General features: G+C 48.9%; 2 protein-coding genes across 2 annotated transcripts in view; both read right to left on the reverse strand.

Annotated features, from left to right (window-relative positions):
* LOC125147570 (liprin-alpha-1-like) overlaps positions 1-18,001 on the reverse strand; it is a 50,464-nt gene that overhangs the window by 29,624 nt on the left and 2,839 nt on the right. The gene's annotated exons all lie outside the window — the stretch shown is intronic.
* The window catches only part of LOC125147572 (liprin-alpha-1-like), a 32,908-nt gene continuing 31,082 nt past the window's right edge, over positions 16,176-18,001 (reverse strand). Inside the window, exon 14 of the mRNA XM_047824663.1 lies at positions 16,176-16,346. The gene's annotated coding sequence lies outside the window, so the exon portion shown is untranslated. The remainder of the gene's footprint in view (positions 16,347-18,001) is intronic.

Genomic DNA, 18,001 nt, shown 5'->3' on the forward strand with positions numbered 1-18,001 from the left:
CAGCAGTGCAAGAGTGTTCCCCTTTCTCCAAATCTCACCGACAACGGTTCTTTCTTGTGTGGTTCATTTTAGCCATTCTAGCAGGTGTGAGGTGGTCTCTCATCATGGTTTTGCTTTGCATTCCTTAATGCACAGTGATGTTGAGCATCTTTCCATATGTCTGTTAGCCATCTGGAAGTCTTCTTTGGGAAAGTGTCTATTCATGCCTTCTGCCCATTTCATAACTGGGCTGTTTGGTTTTGTGTGCTGAGTTTGATAAGTTGTTTCTAGATTTTGATCCTAACCCTTTATCAGATATGTGTCTTGCAAATATCTTCTCCCATGCTGTGGGCTGCTTTTAGTTTTGTTCATTGTTTCCTCCACTGTGCAGAAGGTTTTGTCTTGATGAGAATATTACTCAGCCATCAAAAAGCATGGAGTCTTGCCATTTGAAACTATGTGGATGGAACTAGAACGTATTGTGCTAAGCTAAATGAGTCCCTCTGAGAAAGACAAAGATACAATTTCACTAGTATGTGGAATTTAACATATGAGAAGGTGAGGACGAGAAGAGAGATAGACTTAAAAAAATTTTTTTTAATGTTTATTTATTTCTGAGACAGAGAGAGACAGAGCATGAGCGGGGGAGGGGCAGAGAGAGAGGGAGACACAGAATCCGAAGCAGGCTCCAGGCTCTGAGCTGTCAGCACAGAGCCTGACGCGGGGCTCAAACTCACAGATTGAGATCATGACCTGAGCCGAAGTCAGACACTCAACCGACTGAGCCACCCAGGTGGACCTAGAAAAGAGGTAGACTTTTAATGATAAAGAACAAACTGAGAGTTGATGGAGGGATGTGGGTGAGAGATGGGCTAGATGGGTGGTGGGTACTAAGGAGGGCACTTGTGATGAGCACTGGGTGTTGTACGTAACTGATGAATCACTGAATTCGACTTCTGAAACCTGTATGTTAACTAACTAAAATTTAAATTAAAATAAGAAGCAGAAATCTAAACAGCCCACTCCCTCGGTCATGGTCCACTAAATGGTCTTGACAACAGTGTGTGACATTCTCTCTGGCACCATCATTCTAGATGCTGTATCATGGTCCTGTAGCCAGAGGAATCGGATCCTCTCTGTCTGAGAAGGAGGTGTCCCATTCAGGGCTCTTAGAGAAAAAGCAGAGATGACACATGCCTACGTGAAAGTCTGTGCAAATCCCTAGTCACTGTCTTTGCTCTCCAGAATCAGACCCCTCCCCACCGGAATCAAAGGTGATGGCAACTGAAATCATGGCAACAATCACCCTCCAGTAAGAGAGTCGAGGCCCCTCTCGCTACTGAAAAATGAGTGCCCTGATCTCTAATGCACAACAAGGGGTCTAGTTTCAGGAGTGTGATGAGTTATTTTTGCTCGTTTTGTGGATGAGAAATGACACCAAACTCCTCGTCCTATGTTCACTTTTCTAATGACGAGTGAGGCTGGATGTTTACCACTTCCTGCCATTTCCAAAATGTAGCCACTGTTCTCAGTTCTGGGTGAGCCTGCTGAACACACTCTCCTGGACATCCCCCGGGGACACAGAGAGTGATCTGTGTCCAGTCAGGAAACGTCACTCCTTGTGAAACCACTAAGCTGTTAGTGAGGGGAGGTCAGTTTCCAGATTTCAGGACAGAAATTCTGTCACTTCTTACTTGCTTTGTCCCGTGTTTGTTCCATCTCTCTCTGTCTGTCTACTCCTCTTTCTTTCTCTCTCTGTATCTCTCTCTCTCTTTCTCTCTCTCTCTCCTTCCCTTTTCCCTCTCTCTCTCTGCTCTCTGTCCTCATTTGCTCCCTCTGTCTCTCCGCTAACCCTGGAAATGGGGAATCAAACACTTCAGTTAGGGAATACCATATGAGAACATGATATAGGAGAGTAAGAAGCAAGTTTCCAAGTCAAAAGATTGAAATAGGCTCTCAGTTGCAACTGAGTTCTGACACTGTCGGTGTGAGTGAGCTTGGAAGGAAAGTATCACCCTTTTGAGTCTCCGTTGAGACCACAACCCTGGCTTCATAGAGACTTACTTTGAGGCAGGGTCACACAGCTCTGCTGTGACTGGATTCCTCTCCTACAAAAATTGTGAGCTATTCAATATTTGTAGTTTTAAGGTTCTAAATATCTAGACAATTCTGTCAGAGAGGAATGGAAAGCTAATAGTCTACCAGGTCCCAGCATCTGGTCTATGCTCTGGCTCCTCTCTGCCTCTCCCCTCCCAGGATCCCACAGCCACATTAGCCACCTTTCTGATGTGTCTGGACAAACTCGATTCTGTCTCCTATTCTTGGCCACAGCAATATCTTCTCCTGACACGTTGCAGACATGGGCAGGGTGGTTCCCTTTTGTCATTCTGGTCCCAGCAGATGTCACCTCCAGTGACTCCCCAGGCTGTCCTCACAGCACACTTGTTTTTTTCACTATTACAGTCCTTGAACCCCTTCCCTTTTGATTGGGACAAATCTTGTCTTTCATACCTTCGTTCATCTCCCCACCAGACTGTGGAGACCTGGCAGGCGGGGACCGCTTTGTCATTGCCAGCCTTTCAGTTAGGCCCACCAGATCCCCTAGCGCAAAGTGCGTGCTTGGAGCAGTTACCGAATGAAGAAATTGAAGGACTGTGGAGCCCTCTGTCTAGATTTAATGGGCTTGCTCTGTGGAGATAACTGCTACTCATGGGAGATTCCTGTTGTATCTGAGGCAGGGGGATTCCAGAATGGCCTCTGCACGAACTTTCCCTTGTTCCGTTCCTCCAGCAAGTCTCAGTGTGCACCACGGACACAGGAGGCTGCCTGTTCCCTGGTGCCCGGCGCTAGCACTGCAGCCACAGGCATGAAGACCACCAAACAGAATCAGCGCCCTGACCCAGCTTAACCTAATCGGACCTAAACCTAAGCTAATGTGGCCCTCGGAGGTCCCTGAGTAAAGCTCATAAGCTACGCGCCCAAGAGCTGTGCTATGGATCTCAGGTTTCTGTCGTTCCCCTTTGTCCATCCCCAGTGTATACTCGTGACTCGTGAGGCATCCTTCCGTCGGCCAGCAAAATGAACCCCCTGTTTCCCAATGAAGAGCCTGGGGACCCCGGACTGTTACTGGACTTGGGCTCTGGAGTCAGTGTACAGGGCTCTGACACGTCCTTCCCTATCCCCACCCCTTACCGCCCCAAGTCCCCAAACCTCTCTAGGCTCTAAAGGCTTCAGCAAGTATCAAGTCCTTCTCTAGTCTCTCCGAACACAGTGAGGCATTGATCGAGAACCAAGGCCAGTTGACACTTTATGATTTTACGGAACTCAGGAGAAACCCACTGGCAACACAACTGATTATGGGAGAACACCGAGGCCTGTTCTTCTTTAGCTATTGTGAAAATACTGGGAGTTAGTTCATCATAATTCCAGGTGCCCAGAGAGGCAGACTGTAGGACCCTAGTCCTTTCCTCTGGAGGCTGGGTCAAGGATGGTCCTGGGTGCAGCAGAAACCTACAAACATGAAGAATCTCTTGCCCATTTGGGGCGCCTGGGTGGCGCAGTCGGTTAAGCGTCCGACTTCAGCCAGGTCACGATCTCGCGGTCCGTGAGTTCGAGCCCCGTGTCAGGCTCTGGGCTGATGGCTCGGAGCCTGGAGCCTGTTTCCGATTCTGTGTCTCCCTCTCTCTCTGCCCCTCCCCCGTTCATGCTCTGTCTCTCTCTGTCCCAAAAATAAATAAAAACGTTGAAAAAAAATTTGTGACAAAAGAATCTCTTGCCCATCTTTGGGCCTTTGTGCATGCAGCTGTGACAATGGATGCTGCTGCCCCATGGCAGAGCTCTCTCTCACCTGTTTCTTCCTTCTGTCTTGTTATTGCCCAGTGTCCAGTCTCTCTTGAACACACCGTTCAGTGTGTGTGTGTGTGTGTGTGTGTGTGTGCCAGTGCATATGTGCGAATTAGGATAGCAAGGTGAACTCAAATGGACAGGAAATGCTGACATGATTTCTCCTAGAATATTTGTCTCTCATTTTTAGAGCAAACGTGATGGGAGAGCTTTAAGCTATTGCCAGTTGCACCAAAGATACTTTGTCAGTTACATAGAAATTACCCTAGCGGAGAGGTATAAAATCTGTACTCTGAAATCTCATGAACGAAATGCAAGAGGACACAAAGAAATGGGAAACCTCTCCATGCCCATGGTTTGGAGTACAAAATGGTTAAAAGGTCTATACTACCCCAAGCAATCGACACGTTAGCGCAATCCGTATCAAAATACCACCACCATCTTTCACAGAACAAAAGATCCTAAAATTTGTATGGAATGATAAAAGTCCCCCAATAAGCAAAGCGATGCTAAAAACCAAAGCAAAACTGGAGGCATCATTGTGGACATATTACAAAGAGGACTGAAAACAAACAAAAGAAATAAAAACAAAACAAACAAAAAGCCTAATGATTTATTGTGACTGACTCACTTATTCCAAGAATATTTCTATTTAGGTTCTCTTTATGCTTCTACCTCAGCAGTAGTCGAATAAAATCTAATGTTTGCCACTCAGATATTTAGAATAAATGAAGGAAAATAGGACAGAAGAATGTGCTGTCCTGAAGATTCAACGTTTCTTTATGTCATTTTCTACTCACGGGTGTTTCTAAATATGCGACCTCCTCATTTCTAGGTGATAGGAGAACGTGACCGCATGCAGGAACCACAACTGACAGACTGTCTTTCAAGTGAATTGAGATATTTCTATATTTCTGTCAGATATCACTTTCCTGTTTGGCAATCCCACAGACGTACTCACAGCTCAACCATTGGGAGACTTTGCACTTTAGCAACATAGGTTATTGTAAAGTCTATGTGGCCGGAGACATAAAAACACACAGTGATGTGTCCCTGTGTGATGAATGCAGTCCAGAAACAGGTGTCATGCTGCAAAGCAATCAGGTTAGATGTTAAATAGAATAGAGAATATAAGACGCTAATGCAACTCAAAGCAGGTGGTGCTGGAAAGAGCCCACCTCACGTCAGGGTCAAGAAGAGACTGGGGTCAGGGGCCAGATTCAGGAGCAACTGGTCTGTCCTCAGACAGTGACAAGAAGCTCTAGGCGAGCTCCCACTTGGTGGTGTGCTACCCCACAGCAATTCGTTTGCCATGTTGGGGAAGAAAGAAAGGCTGTCCTTGCATTCCTAAGAAGTCAGGGCCAGGCAGGATTGTGTTGGCTCAGATGGTTACTTCCTGCTCTCTCCCAACCTCCTGGAATGCCTGTGCTTCCTAAGTTCTGAGATGCTAATGGTTTGTCCAAGCAAAGTGCATACCTTGCCTAAGGAGGTAGAAACAAGAATCTCCATAAGTAAAGATCAGAGACCATCTCCAGGGACTTGGGGGTCAGCCAGGAGCCAGATAAGATCCTTCAAATCACCACTGCTCTATCGCTGAAGGAAAGGAATGGAAGAAAGTGATAGCCCTTTTACATACAGGGCTCCTAAGTGTAGCTACCGGAGGTTCCCCTGAGGCCTGGCCCACTGAGGTTAGTGCTGACACCAACCTGGCCCAGGAAAAAGTGCTAGTGACTTCATTGGAAGCTTTATACCATTTTCTTCAGTGAGGAAAACATCTGGCCTTCAGTGCATCCCTTCAGATTCCCTTGCTCTTTCATTAATGAGGATATCCTTATGGGACATTCACAGACATCATCTAGGAGCATTTTCTGACCGTAATCATGGAGTTGTGACCAGTTGCCAGGAATCTAGGACGGCCTGGGCAATAGGAATCCATGGGCCTCCTCTGCAAGACCTACCTTGGCCAAAGATGTCATCGGTGATCAGAACTGTTCAGCCCAAGAGGCTTGCATTGTGCACAGGGGCCGAGGAGGTTCGGAAGGATCTGATCTCCTTTCTGGATCAAGGGCCTAGGGCCATGTTGAGGAGCTACAGGGCTGTCAGTCAGACAGTGCCCAGTCCTTCCCGGGGAGCCTGCACTCACACCGTGTGTCATCACATAGCACTTAATTTCTGATATCGAAAAGGAAAGGTTGACCTCCTGCCAGTAAGAACTCTGTGTCTGGCTGGTTTCTGTTGCCATGGGACCATTGCCCTGCTCTCTACCCACCCCTTTCAGGAAAGCCTGAGCTACCTACCCCCTGAGACACTCAGGGACCGTGCGTGTAAAGTTCATTCACCGAGCAGGTTGGGGCACAACAATACTCCAAGACTAAAATACCAGAGCCTGAATCTGAAGACTTGCCAGGAGCAAGAGCCTACCTTGTGAGGCACAAGGGCCTATCCACAGATGGGAATGGCTTGAAACCTGGCCAGAGCTTGACACTTTGCTGACCATATTGCCGTTGGGGTGCATGACGCTGCTCACGGGACTCCCTGGTACAGCTAGTGGGTGTTCCATTTCTCTTCAGGCCACAGGTCTTTTTCACTCCTTGGAACCCACACTTGCCCAGGGAGTTGTGCTAGTAACATCAGCTCCAGCTTCTTTCTGTTTTCACCTGAGATGAAGAACCTTAGCCCTCAGTGTATCTTTTCAATTTTCTTACACTTATCCTCACTGTGTGTTCATTGGGAGACATTCCGTGCTGGAGTCGGGCAGCCTTTGTCTCCAATTTTATTGGTGGAGTCTTGCCAAGTTCCCATCAGTTTGGAATTGCTTGAGGCACTGATGCTCTTCTGGTGTCTTCCAGATGTATCTTGGGAACAGGAGGTACTGGGGACATGAATGTGTGAAGCACAAGAGGCTTGCTTGTGGGTAGTGGCAGGTGATATTGGGAGACAGTTGGCCTCACTGCTGTGGCAAAATTTGATAGAGATGTGGCCTTTGGGGCCACAGTCAGAAGGAAAAAAAAACAATCACAGAGATAGGGCTAGCTAGTCTTCTTTTTTTTCATACTTTACTGATAAATTAGCTTCCATACAACACCCAGTGCTTATCCCAACAAGTGCCCTCCTCAATGCCCATCACCCATTTTCCCTCTCCCCCACCACCCATCCACCTTCCATTTGTTCTCTGTATTTAAGGGTATCTTATGGTTTGCCTCCAACCCTCTCTGTTTGTAACTATTTTTTTCCCCTTCCCTTCCCCTCGGTCTTCTCTTAAGCTTCTCAAGAAGCACATGTGAGTGAAAACATATGATATGTATCCTTCTCTGACTGACTTATGTCGCTCAGCATACAACCTTCCCGTTGCATCCACGTTGCTGCCAATGACATGCTTTCACTCTTTCTCATTGCAGATAGGGCCGATTAACTCCCAGTGAGCACACATGAAGGTTGTTTTCAACCCCCCGAACAACTAATTTCTGATATCAACGAAAACATGTTGTCCTCCTCAAACCGTTGGGCGTTGAAGTCTCTTGTTTGTGCAGAGACTATTACTGTGCTCTTTGCCCCCGCCATAGACTGCCTCAACATCCTGCTTTTGGAGACTTTCAGGGATCCTGCATGCCCAGTCGTTGCGCCAGAAGGTGATCGTCAAAGAAACGACTCAGAAAGAACTAAACAGAATCAGAACCCAGTCCTACACACTTGGGCATCAGCTCGTATGGAGACTCTGCCCTCCAGATCACCACTGCTTTTACCCACGGACAGGAAAAGCTGCAAAGCTGGCAAGTGCCCCAACCCCCCTACACTGTTTGATGTCAGATGTTGGGTTTCTTTTGCTACATTCAAGCTCCCAGGTGTAACTAAAATAGGTTCTATTTCTCTATAACCCACAGGTTTTCCATAGTCATAGGACACGAAGCTTCCCTGGGGAATTGTGCCGGTCACTTCCTTCACAGATTTATTTTATTATCATCTGGGACAGAGAGTCGGGACCCAACTGTATCCCTTCTGATTCCCTTGATCTCTTCCTAATCCGGTTTTCCAGTGAGGGACTTTGTTTCCTAGCCTGGAACTATGTCTCTCTGATTTTAATTGTGGAGTCCTGCTACGTTGCCCTAGATCCAGGGGAACATGGACAGTGGGTTCTCCATGGGCTCACCTGTGACACCTCTCTTGGCAAGAGAAGGCAAAAAGTCTTCTGGATTGGGGCAAGTGTTATTGGGCGGGAGCCATCTTCCCTTGTGTGCAAGGGGAGTTGGAGATCAGAGGTCGAGTCAGGAACCACGTAACTGTTACTCAGAGAGTGCCCAGCATTCACAAGCAGCTAACACATGGCGATTCCCAAGGACACATTGCCCTCCCTTACTGAGACCTGTGTGCTTGTTAGCCTGAGGGCTGTTGGTGACCCTGTTCCACGGGTCGCTGTGAGGTAACCACATGGTGAGAAGTCCAGTGTTGGAGCATGAGCATTGTTCTTCCCCAGGTGGTCAGGGCAGACAGTCCATGCAAAGACTCGGGGACCAGAGCCCAATTCCACAGACATGGCTGCCAGCCAGCACAGAGAAGCCAACACTGAGATAGATCACGAGGGCCTCTGCCCACTGGTTGTAAGTGGAAGGCAAGAGCCAGAAGCCTTCCTGCCCTACGTAGCTCAGGATGCAGTGTGCTTGTGATCGGTGCTTCCTTTCATGCCAACCCCACAGACGTTTCCTTCTTACTCTCAGGACACCTAGCTTGCCTGGAAAATAGTGCTCATGTCCGCAGTCCCATTTTAATTCCATTTTCACCTGAGCTGAACAACTTATGTCCCCAGTGTGTTTCTTCTCACTTGTTATTCTTATTTTGATTATGATGATCATCATACTCATCATTGTTATTTATTGACCAGTTCCTCCCTGTGGGGCTTTGGTGGAAGCAGTCTGGAAGCCTCCCTTCTGATTTTTCATTGTCAACTCTTTTAAAGCAGGATCCCTGGATGTGGGACAGCTTGGAAAATTAGTGCCTCATGGGCTTCCCTGGCAAACAAACACTGGCAACAGGAAGCAGGTACCCCAGTGCGTTGGAAAGCATTGAGCACAAGAGGTTTGCCTGTGGACAAAAGGCCGGGTGGAAAGCAGGCTGCCTTCCTTCTAGGGCAAAGGAAATACATCAGCAGGAAGGAGTCAGGAGCAACGCAGCTGCCACCCAGACAGCAATCTCTGGCAGCTTCTCTGACTAATTTCACTTAGCATAATATCCTCCAGTTCCATCCACCTAGTCGCAAATGGCAAGATGTCATTCATTTTGATAAGGCACAGACCTTTCTTCTGGCGGAAGGTGAGAGGCTGCTCACAGGTCTCTCTCTGAAACCCAGCGATCCACTGAGGAAATCCCAGGCATCTGGAGGGATCCGTGTGTAACACGATGAAGAGTAAAAACGTCAGGAGGACGTCTGCCGCCAGGGCAAGTCATCAGGCGTGCAGACCTTTTCAGGACTCCAGGACATCCTCCCACAGTTCACACGGCTTTGTGAAGAAATCCGAAGGAGGGAAGGAGGAAGTGCATTTGACTAACCAAATAGCTCAACAGGTTTTCAGACACATTGAGAAAAAACAGAAAATGACACATTTCCAAAGATTTGTAGCTGCATAAAATTTGCTCTTCGTGCCAACAGAAATCACTGCTGCAACCTGCCAGCATACATCTCCTCATGGCCTCCAGTGTTTGTTCCTTGTAAATGATGACTTTGCTACAAGTAATAAATTCTATTACTGTGAGTTAAACACGTACTCACGCATGCAAACACAACACACAAAAGAGCCACCAGGGTGGCCCACTAGGTCAAGCGTCCAACTTTCAACTCAGGTCATGATCTCGAGGTTTGTGGATTCGAGCCCTTCGTCCAGCTCTATGCTGTAAACTGGGAGCCTGGAGCCTGCTTCTGATTCTGTCTCCCTGTCTCTCTGCTCCTCCCCTGCTCACCCTGTCTTCCTCTCTCAAAAAGGAACAAACATTAATCAATCAATCAATCAATAATTACATAACCCAAGGAAAGCTCTCTGAAGGGACCGTGTTGCAGCTGGGAGACAAACACAGCACAGGGAATGCTGTCTGCATGAGAAGCAGGGAGATTCGGGAGCAAAGGGAGAAGCCGGCTGCAATTCTAATGAACAGTAATGGTTACTGCCCAGAGATCAAGACACCAATCCATCAAGCCACCGACTCCCCACCAACTCCCAGAAATGATACAGCAGCCTCGACAGGCACCCCACAGTTAGACATTACAGAGCAGAGAAATAAAGTGCCCTCTTTCCCTAGAAACAAGCCAGTCTCAAGCATATGCCACTTATATCCACGAGCCACTCTGTCACACACAAGAACCACAGGGTCCCCGGCATCCCATCCACACATCCATTTCGACAAGCACATCACTGAGCCCGGCCCAGGCTCAAGGGGAGGCCTTAGATTCCACCTCTCAAAGGGAGTTGTAGTGAAGCACCTACCTCCCATCGCGACTTTGATGTCATCATAGGCCACCTCTCAGCAAGTCTACGATGTCACTGCTTGTAGGACACATCGTGATGTCACACGAATCAAAATGTGAAAGCAGGGTCAAGATGGAATCGTGACATGTAGCACTTGCATGCTGATTTGTGAGAGGAGACATGTCTCCACTGCCAGTGCAGCTCAAAGTTCGAACCCGGGCTACTTTACGTTCCAAAGTGAGGGCCAGGGAGCAGTCATTCCAGGCTGAGACCCTCTATCGCACAGAGGGGATCCCTAAACAACCACTAACGTTTTCTATTCTAGAAACTTCTGCACAAATGCCAAAGGAAGATGTACAGTAAACCCTCATGAATGCATCACCCATCTTCCACCAGTATCAAACCACATGGTCACTTAATCATTGATGCATACCCTGACCTAACCCAGGGCATCGAGTTCCCAGACGGTGGGTGAGTGCACGTGTAAATACTGGGACATACGGTGGCACCGTGAGCCCTTTGTGTTGTCCTCCTTGCAATCCACGTGGCTGAGCAATACATATCGCTTTATTACCTAGATGCCACCGGGTAAATCTGAAAGGGATTTGCCAGGGCTCACACTGGCCACAAATGAGTTTGTAGGGAAGCAAGGGGAGGAACGGTTAGAATAGTATCACATGGGGTAGGGAGGGGAGTAAAAACCAAGGTGGGGGCAACCACAGTTTCTCTTGAAATAATGAGTGTGGTGGCACTTTGGGCAAAATGTTAAAAACGGGGGCCCCTGGGTGGCTCAGCTAGTTGAGTGTCCAACTTCGGGTCAGGTCATGATCTTATCATTGATGAGTTCAAGCCCTGCGTCAGGCTCTATACTGACAGCCCAGAGCATGGAGCCTGTTTTGGATTCTATGTCTCCCTGTATCTCTGCCCCTCCCCCAGTAGCATTCTGTGTGTGTGTCTCTCTCTCCTTCTCAAAAATAAACAAACATTAAAACATTTGAAAATACCAGGGTCACTCAGCTGCCACTCAGGGGAGTATACAACTCTTGTAGGAGGGTCATGGGTCTGTGCAGACGTTATTTAAAATCTTTAAAAAATAAATCGAAATTAGGCGCACCTGCGTGGCTCAGTCTGTTTAGCATGCGACTCTGATTTCAGCTCACATCATGATCTTTTTGTTGGTGAGAATTGTGTCCCATGTCGGGTTTGTGCTGACAGTGAGGAACCTGCTTGGGATTCTCTCTCCCTCTCCTCTGCCCCTCCTCCTCTCTCTCTCTGTCCCTCTCAAAATGAATACAATTTTTACAAAATTTAAAAGGTAACATAAATGGAAAAGAAAATAAGGTGTTGGAGACTAAGACACCCTCAACCCTCTATTTGTGCAATGTGGCAATCCCTCAGTCAGTGCTTTAATTACAAGTTAAATATTTTGTTAATTTTATATTTTTTAAGTTCATTTTGAGAGCAAGCACTTGTGTGAGCGGGGGAGGGGAGAGAGAGAATGCCAAGCAGGGTCCGTGCTGTCAGCGTAGAGGCCGATGGCATGCTCAAACCCCACAAACCGTGAGACTATGACCTGAGAAGAGATCAAGAGGCAGACGCTCAACCAACTGAGCCACACCGGCACCCCTAGTTAAGAATTTTTAAAGCAATTTCCATTATTTTATTCTCATTATAAGTTTAAAAATAGCTTTTACTTAATTTTCTTAGAGCATCGTGGCCTGAAAACCAGAGCCATGGCACTGAGGCCTGGAGTGTAAGCTGTGGGCCGCCCCCCAGCGCCAGGGGAGAAAGGTTCTGTTGGCCTCCTCTGAGGATGGCTGGCCGGATGCACCGAAGACACTCCAAGCCAGTGGGACGGTGGCCGCCGGTTGCGCAGGAGAGGCCGACGTACCCTCTAACTGCTGGATGTGTCCCGGTACGTGTCCCCGAAACCCTTTGGGCGGCCACCATGCCCATGGCTCACAGCGGACGGCGGCCTTGGAGGCGGCACAGTGGGACACAGGCCTCCCTGCACCTGGCCCTCACCACAGCCCAGCCTGGCTGGCATCCTGGCACCCAGGCCTGATGCTGCTTCCTCTCATGTGTGGGTAGGATGGTTTTCTCTTGCATCACTGTCTCCCCGCACATCCTAGTACCTGTCCAGAGTGCTTTCTGTCTCAGTAGTCCCTGAAAGTGTCTTCTACCAACGCAGAGCCCCCCCCCACACACACACACATTCGTGGCCAGGAGAGGCTCGGCACACTCGAGTGAGAAGATCAACTGGAAGTAATCCCGATGCATGCCAGAGGTCCTCTTGACCATTGTCCACTGTCTTCTGCTGTCTTCCTGGACAGTCCAGGGCCCTTCCTGTGACCCGAGAGTCCTCTTCCCTTGGGAGGGTGGGGCTCGCCCTCCCCACCGTGATGGCTCTGGGACAGGACCAGGCAAGGCAGGCCTTCTCCAGAAACAGGTGGACTGAGGAGGTGGGGTGAGCAGTGGGCCCCCTGCAGGCACATCTATGTCCAAATCTCTGGAACCTGTGCATGTGACTTTATTTGGGAAAGGGATCTTTGTAGGTGCAGCTAAGCGGAGGACCTTGACACCACCCTGCGGTCCTCGGGAGGGGAGGTGCAAGGACGGATGTTCTTACGAGAGGCGGCAGGTAAGATACACTGAGGGAGGACAGGACAGTGGGCAGCAAGCAGCGAGGCTGGCAGGCCGCAGCCTCCCCGCCCCCCACCAGTTTCTGCCCAAGCAACGGTGGCTGAAGACACAGCGCTGGCCTTGAGGCAGGACTACAAAAGGTGCAACAGGAAGACAAGGACAAGAGACAGCAGAATCCGGGCCACTTGTTCCCACTGAGGAGTCAAGCGACAGGAAGGTAAGAGAGAGCAGAGTTCGGAGATCTTGAGAAACACCATCAAGTGAAGCCATATCGGAAAGAAGGAGGAAACAACCTCACTTGCGCATGTGCCTGCTGCCCCTCTGCAGAGGACATGGGGACAGATCACTCCCCGGACCACGGAGCACCCTTCTGGGGGGTGCTGAGCGCTCAGCTAGCAATAGGCGAGGAAGAACACGTGAAGCCACGATTACCTTCAGATCACACGATGGGACACTGGAGACAGGACCTGAAGGGCAGCAGTGATGAGGGTTTAGTGACCTCCGGTAGGAGTCTCTAGCAACGGGGGAGTCAAGGGTCTTCGGTGGGACCTGGTGGGACTGTGGAAAGGCCTGCAAGCCTCGGACGTTCAGTGTGGGGTGAGCACAACCAAGTATGGCTAAGGAGTGTTCTCAGAGAGGCGAAAGCTCTCGACATCTGCTCGGCGCTGGGTCTGTTTCTCAACTGACATTTGTTTTTTAGGCACAAGTGGAACCACCAAATCAAGTTTTAATAAAACATCTGCAACTTAATGTACCTGTGGTGAATTGATCTGTTTCCAGAGACTTTCCGATGCCTAAGGCTTGCCCAGCTTTGGTGGGGAAGAGCAGATTCTTACATGTAAAAAGCAAGGAAGCACTCTGTTGTTCCAAATCTCACATTTAACACTAAGGACTAGGAAGTGCAGAAAAAAAAAAAAATAAGAAATCAGCCAGCACAGATTCTGAACAGGAAGACAACAAGCTAACTACGCCCTAACGGAAGAAAGATGGGAAGGATTACTCCACAAAAAGGGAACGCAGCATTCAGAGGAGTAGCCGATCAGTCCTGGCAGGAGAGACAGTCCAGGAAGATGAAACCCAGTGATCGTCAGCTGTGCCCACCACACACGGACCACGGGTCACGGTGTCCATCCGCCAACCCGATGGCCATGTGCTCACCGTGGCGGGGAGGGAAGGAACCGTCCCAGAGTCGCCTGAGTGACAGGGATCTTGTGCCAGAGCCTCATGAGTTGGCCTGGTGGTGGCTGCCAGCCCCCGGTGCGGCCTGCCACACCAGCTGGTGTAAGACTCAGCACTGGGTCTGAGCTTCGGGAGAAGCAGCCTAGTGGGTGCCAGGGGCTGAGACGATGGGGAAGGATGCAGCCCTGGGCACTTCTTGGGACCTTGAGAGGACAGCAGCAGGACAGGAAAGCCCACACACAGGATGGAAGAGGAGTGGAGACTGGGTGGAAAGCACGCGCCTGTACACACATGCGCACACGCACACACTCCAGTCTCCTGGGGTCCTAGAGGAAGAGCAGCCTCAGCTGGCCCTGACCGTGGAAGAGTCGCCCTGCCCTGTTGGCCTATTGCCTGGGCCCCCGGCTGCACTGATTCCGGGGCCGCCACCCTAGGGTCTGGGCACTTGGCCCTCCTGTGGAGGACACCCCTGTCCCGAACTTCCACTTCCAGCTGTGGTATTCTATCAGCTGGTTTCCACACTACTACTTCCACGTGGCACAAGTGCCTTCATGGCCCCGTGCACCAGAGAAATCCACGGCAGCCACTTCTCAAGTCAATGGCAGCTTATTCTCACTAGTCTTTATTGGCAGTGGGAAACGCTCCACTACTGCCTTGAAAGCCGGCAAATAGTTCCGTGATAAAAATAGTTCAAAGTAGACGGTACCTACTCTGTCATACAATCAGGAAGTTCACAAAAGATTAATAGAAAGACACAGGGAAACTGTCAAACGTCCAATGTAAAGAGACATGTCGTTTCTATCTCTGTACCAGCTGCATAAGAAATAAGGCACCATGATCTGAGCACATTCCTGGGTGGCTTTTTTATATGCCACCTCAAAATTATAAGTTACGGTGGCTACTTGGATAACCTGAAATGGCTGTCTCCTCAAAATCTACACATGGAGATGGGGCGCCTGGGTGGCTCAGTCACTTAAGCGTCCGACTTCAGCTCAGGTCATGATCTCACAGTTTGTGAGTTCGAGCCCCACGTCGGGCCCCGTGCTGACAGACAGCCCGGAGCCTGGAGCCTGCTTCGGATTCTCTGTCTTCTCCTGTCTCTGCAGCATCCATGCTCATGCTCTGTCTCTCTCTCTGTCTTTCAATAATAAAGCAACATAAAAAAATTAAATAAAATCCACAAATGGAAAATGAGGTCCACTCCTTAAACTTGTTTACAAACAAATCTAAACAGCTGATTTCCGTAAGAACAATAAGGCCTTTATTAGAGTTGCACTACATTGTTTCCAGGATCTTGCATCTTGCTCTGTGCTGAGCACCCAGCACCCTGGCCCGAGGTGGGGGATAAGTGCACCCTGATTGGTCCTCTGAGAGTTCCGCTGCCAGGGGTCTAAGGTTCGGGTTGCGGGGGAGAACGGGGCGGGCAGGGTTTTGGGGAAGAGGTGGCCAGGTTGCCCCACCCAGGCTTTCTGGGGCCTCAGCTCCCAGGTTGTGCGGGTCACTCCAGGCAAACTGCCCAGGCCCCCAGGGACCAGGCTCAGAAACAGCATACCGGCCTGGGAGATTTTCACAGTGTTTCCATCAGCTTTCCACTCCAAGTTTCTTTAGCTGATAGTTAACACCAGATATTTTTAATCTGTTCACACTGCAGAAGAAAGCATTTCTTGCTAGAAAAAGTGTAGTTAAGGTGAGTCATTAAAATACAATGACAATTGCTGCAAATTAAGTCTGATTATATCAAAACCATGGGTGTAGAGCTAAGGGACATTCGTAAAGGATAATGCAGGCTGTGTCACGGTGATCTTTGCAAACGTGGTAAAATCCTTTTCTCTGTCAGGGTTTCTTAACAAACAATTAAACAATGATAATTACAATACGTGCACAGGTTATAAAAGCCCTGTATTTGTCGTAGGATTTATACATACAACCATGATAGTACATACACTTGAAAGACTAAACTGAGATATAAGAACATCAATTGATTCCAAAGGATATTTATAGCCCGGATATATATGAAAGTAAGGAACAATCTATAGGGAGTGACAAATTTACAGAAATGTACAAACATTAAATGCTAAATGAGTTTCTCGATCCTATTCACGAATTTTTCAGTAATTAAATACTGTAATAAAATATCTCAGGGTCCATATAACAAGGATTAACAGATGAAAGATCTGGTTGAAGTTTCAAATGTAGTCGCTGCTGGGCTCTGCGTGCTGCAAGACCATCGGTGGAAGCAGTGTGGGTAAACTGCAAGATAAAGGAAAGAATCAGTCTTAAGACAACAGCCCGAAAAGCACCTTCCAGGGCCCCAGGTGGGGCCTAGCACGTGCCCCCCCTCCCCAAAGACCTTCCTGGCTGAAGAGATTTGAGAATCTAGAGAACATATGAAGCATTTTGCATTACCAATGAGAATTATTCGATTGAGTTCATACTGGCTTAAGACTGAAAGTTACCAAATTAAAAAAAAAAACAAGATGAAGGAATCAATCAAATATTCTTTTTTTTTCAGGATTTTAAGTAATCTCCACTCCAAAATGGGGCTCAAACTCACTACCCTAAGTTCAAGTGTCATAGGCTCCACCTGGCCTCCAGCCAGGAGCTCCCAACAATCAAACACTGTGGCTGAGACAGGAAAACAGAATGAGAGGAGAACAAAGCCCACCCCCGCCCTGAGGCCCTCAGATCAGGGAGAAGACGGCTGGGTTCCGGGGCCCACACCCGAAATCTCCAAGTTCAAACTCAGCCCCTCAGAGGGCAATGTGATTCCGCTTTTAAAAGCTAATCTCTCAACTGAGAGGCCACCAGCGTCACTCACGTGAGGACTAGAATCCTCTTGGGCCTGGTTCATTCAAGAAGGTGTGCGTAAAACAAGCCAGCCAGGGCCTGCTGACCTAGGAGCTCCACCGGACCAGGCAAAGGCCAGTGCCACTTGCTCCCGAACGACCGGGAAGGTCAGCTCAGACCTGGAAAATCTCCTACTGCTCTGACAGCAATCCTGCCTCCCTACCACAAAAGACATTAGCAGACACTGAAGCCAAACTTCTTTTTTTACGAAAAGAGTGGAAATACAGTTTTCTCCGGAAAAACTGAGAACACACCAACCTCTTAAGTGTAAGCACACAAACACCAGAAATCTCTTAGCAGGTGTAGAGAAGCTCATGTGTGTGTGTGTGTGTGTGTGTGTGCATGTGTGTGTGTGTGCGTGTGCGTGTATGTGTGTGTGAGTCTGTCTATGTGCGTCTGCGTGTCTGTGTATTTCTGAAGTCCCTAAGTGAGCCTGCTGCGGCTGTCCTGGCTCACATGGACATTGCGCAGACAGGACACAGGGTGTCCGACTGTGGCCTGCATGGACGGTGCCCTCTACTCACCAACAGGAGGTGTCGGCACGATTAAGACATGACTGCCTGAATCTAGCCTCTGTGGTGCAGATACTATGCCTGCTCCAAGCAACACAAGGGGCAGCGTGCAAATGCAGCATGCGGTTAGTCTTGAAATAGCACATGAGGGCACAAATACAGCCACACACATTCTAAACCACAGCAGCAACCACTGAGGGCTCCCGGGGCACTTCTGAGTGGGGTTCTCTCCACCCGCAAGCAGCCGGGGGAGTCCCCGGGAGTTCACTCTCAAATAGCAATGGGGCAGTAGAGGCCATGAAAACACTTTCGCCGTGTCCATCTGCCATCTTGTGAAAGAGGGGCCAGGGCTGCCCATCACATACGTAGCTCTGCAAGTGTCGCTCTGAGGCTGGTCCAACGCTCTGAGGACACCCACGATGCCTAGTTGTAGTAGTTGAGAGAATACGCTAATATTCCATCAGATAGAAAAGTTAAAAAAATCTCTTTCACTGTGAACCTTTGATAAGCAGAAGTGAGGAGTAACCTTAGATCATTTGAGCCTGA

The sequence above is a fragment of the Prionailurus viverrinus genome, chromosome D2 (assembly GCF_022837055.1).
Source record: "Prionailurus viverrinus isolate Anna chromosome D2, UM_Priviv_1.0, whole genome shotgun sequence".
In the NCBI taxonomy this organism is placed as follows: domain Eukaryota; kingdom Metazoa; phylum Chordata; class Mammalia; order Carnivora; family Felidae; genus Prionailurus; species Prionailurus viverrinus.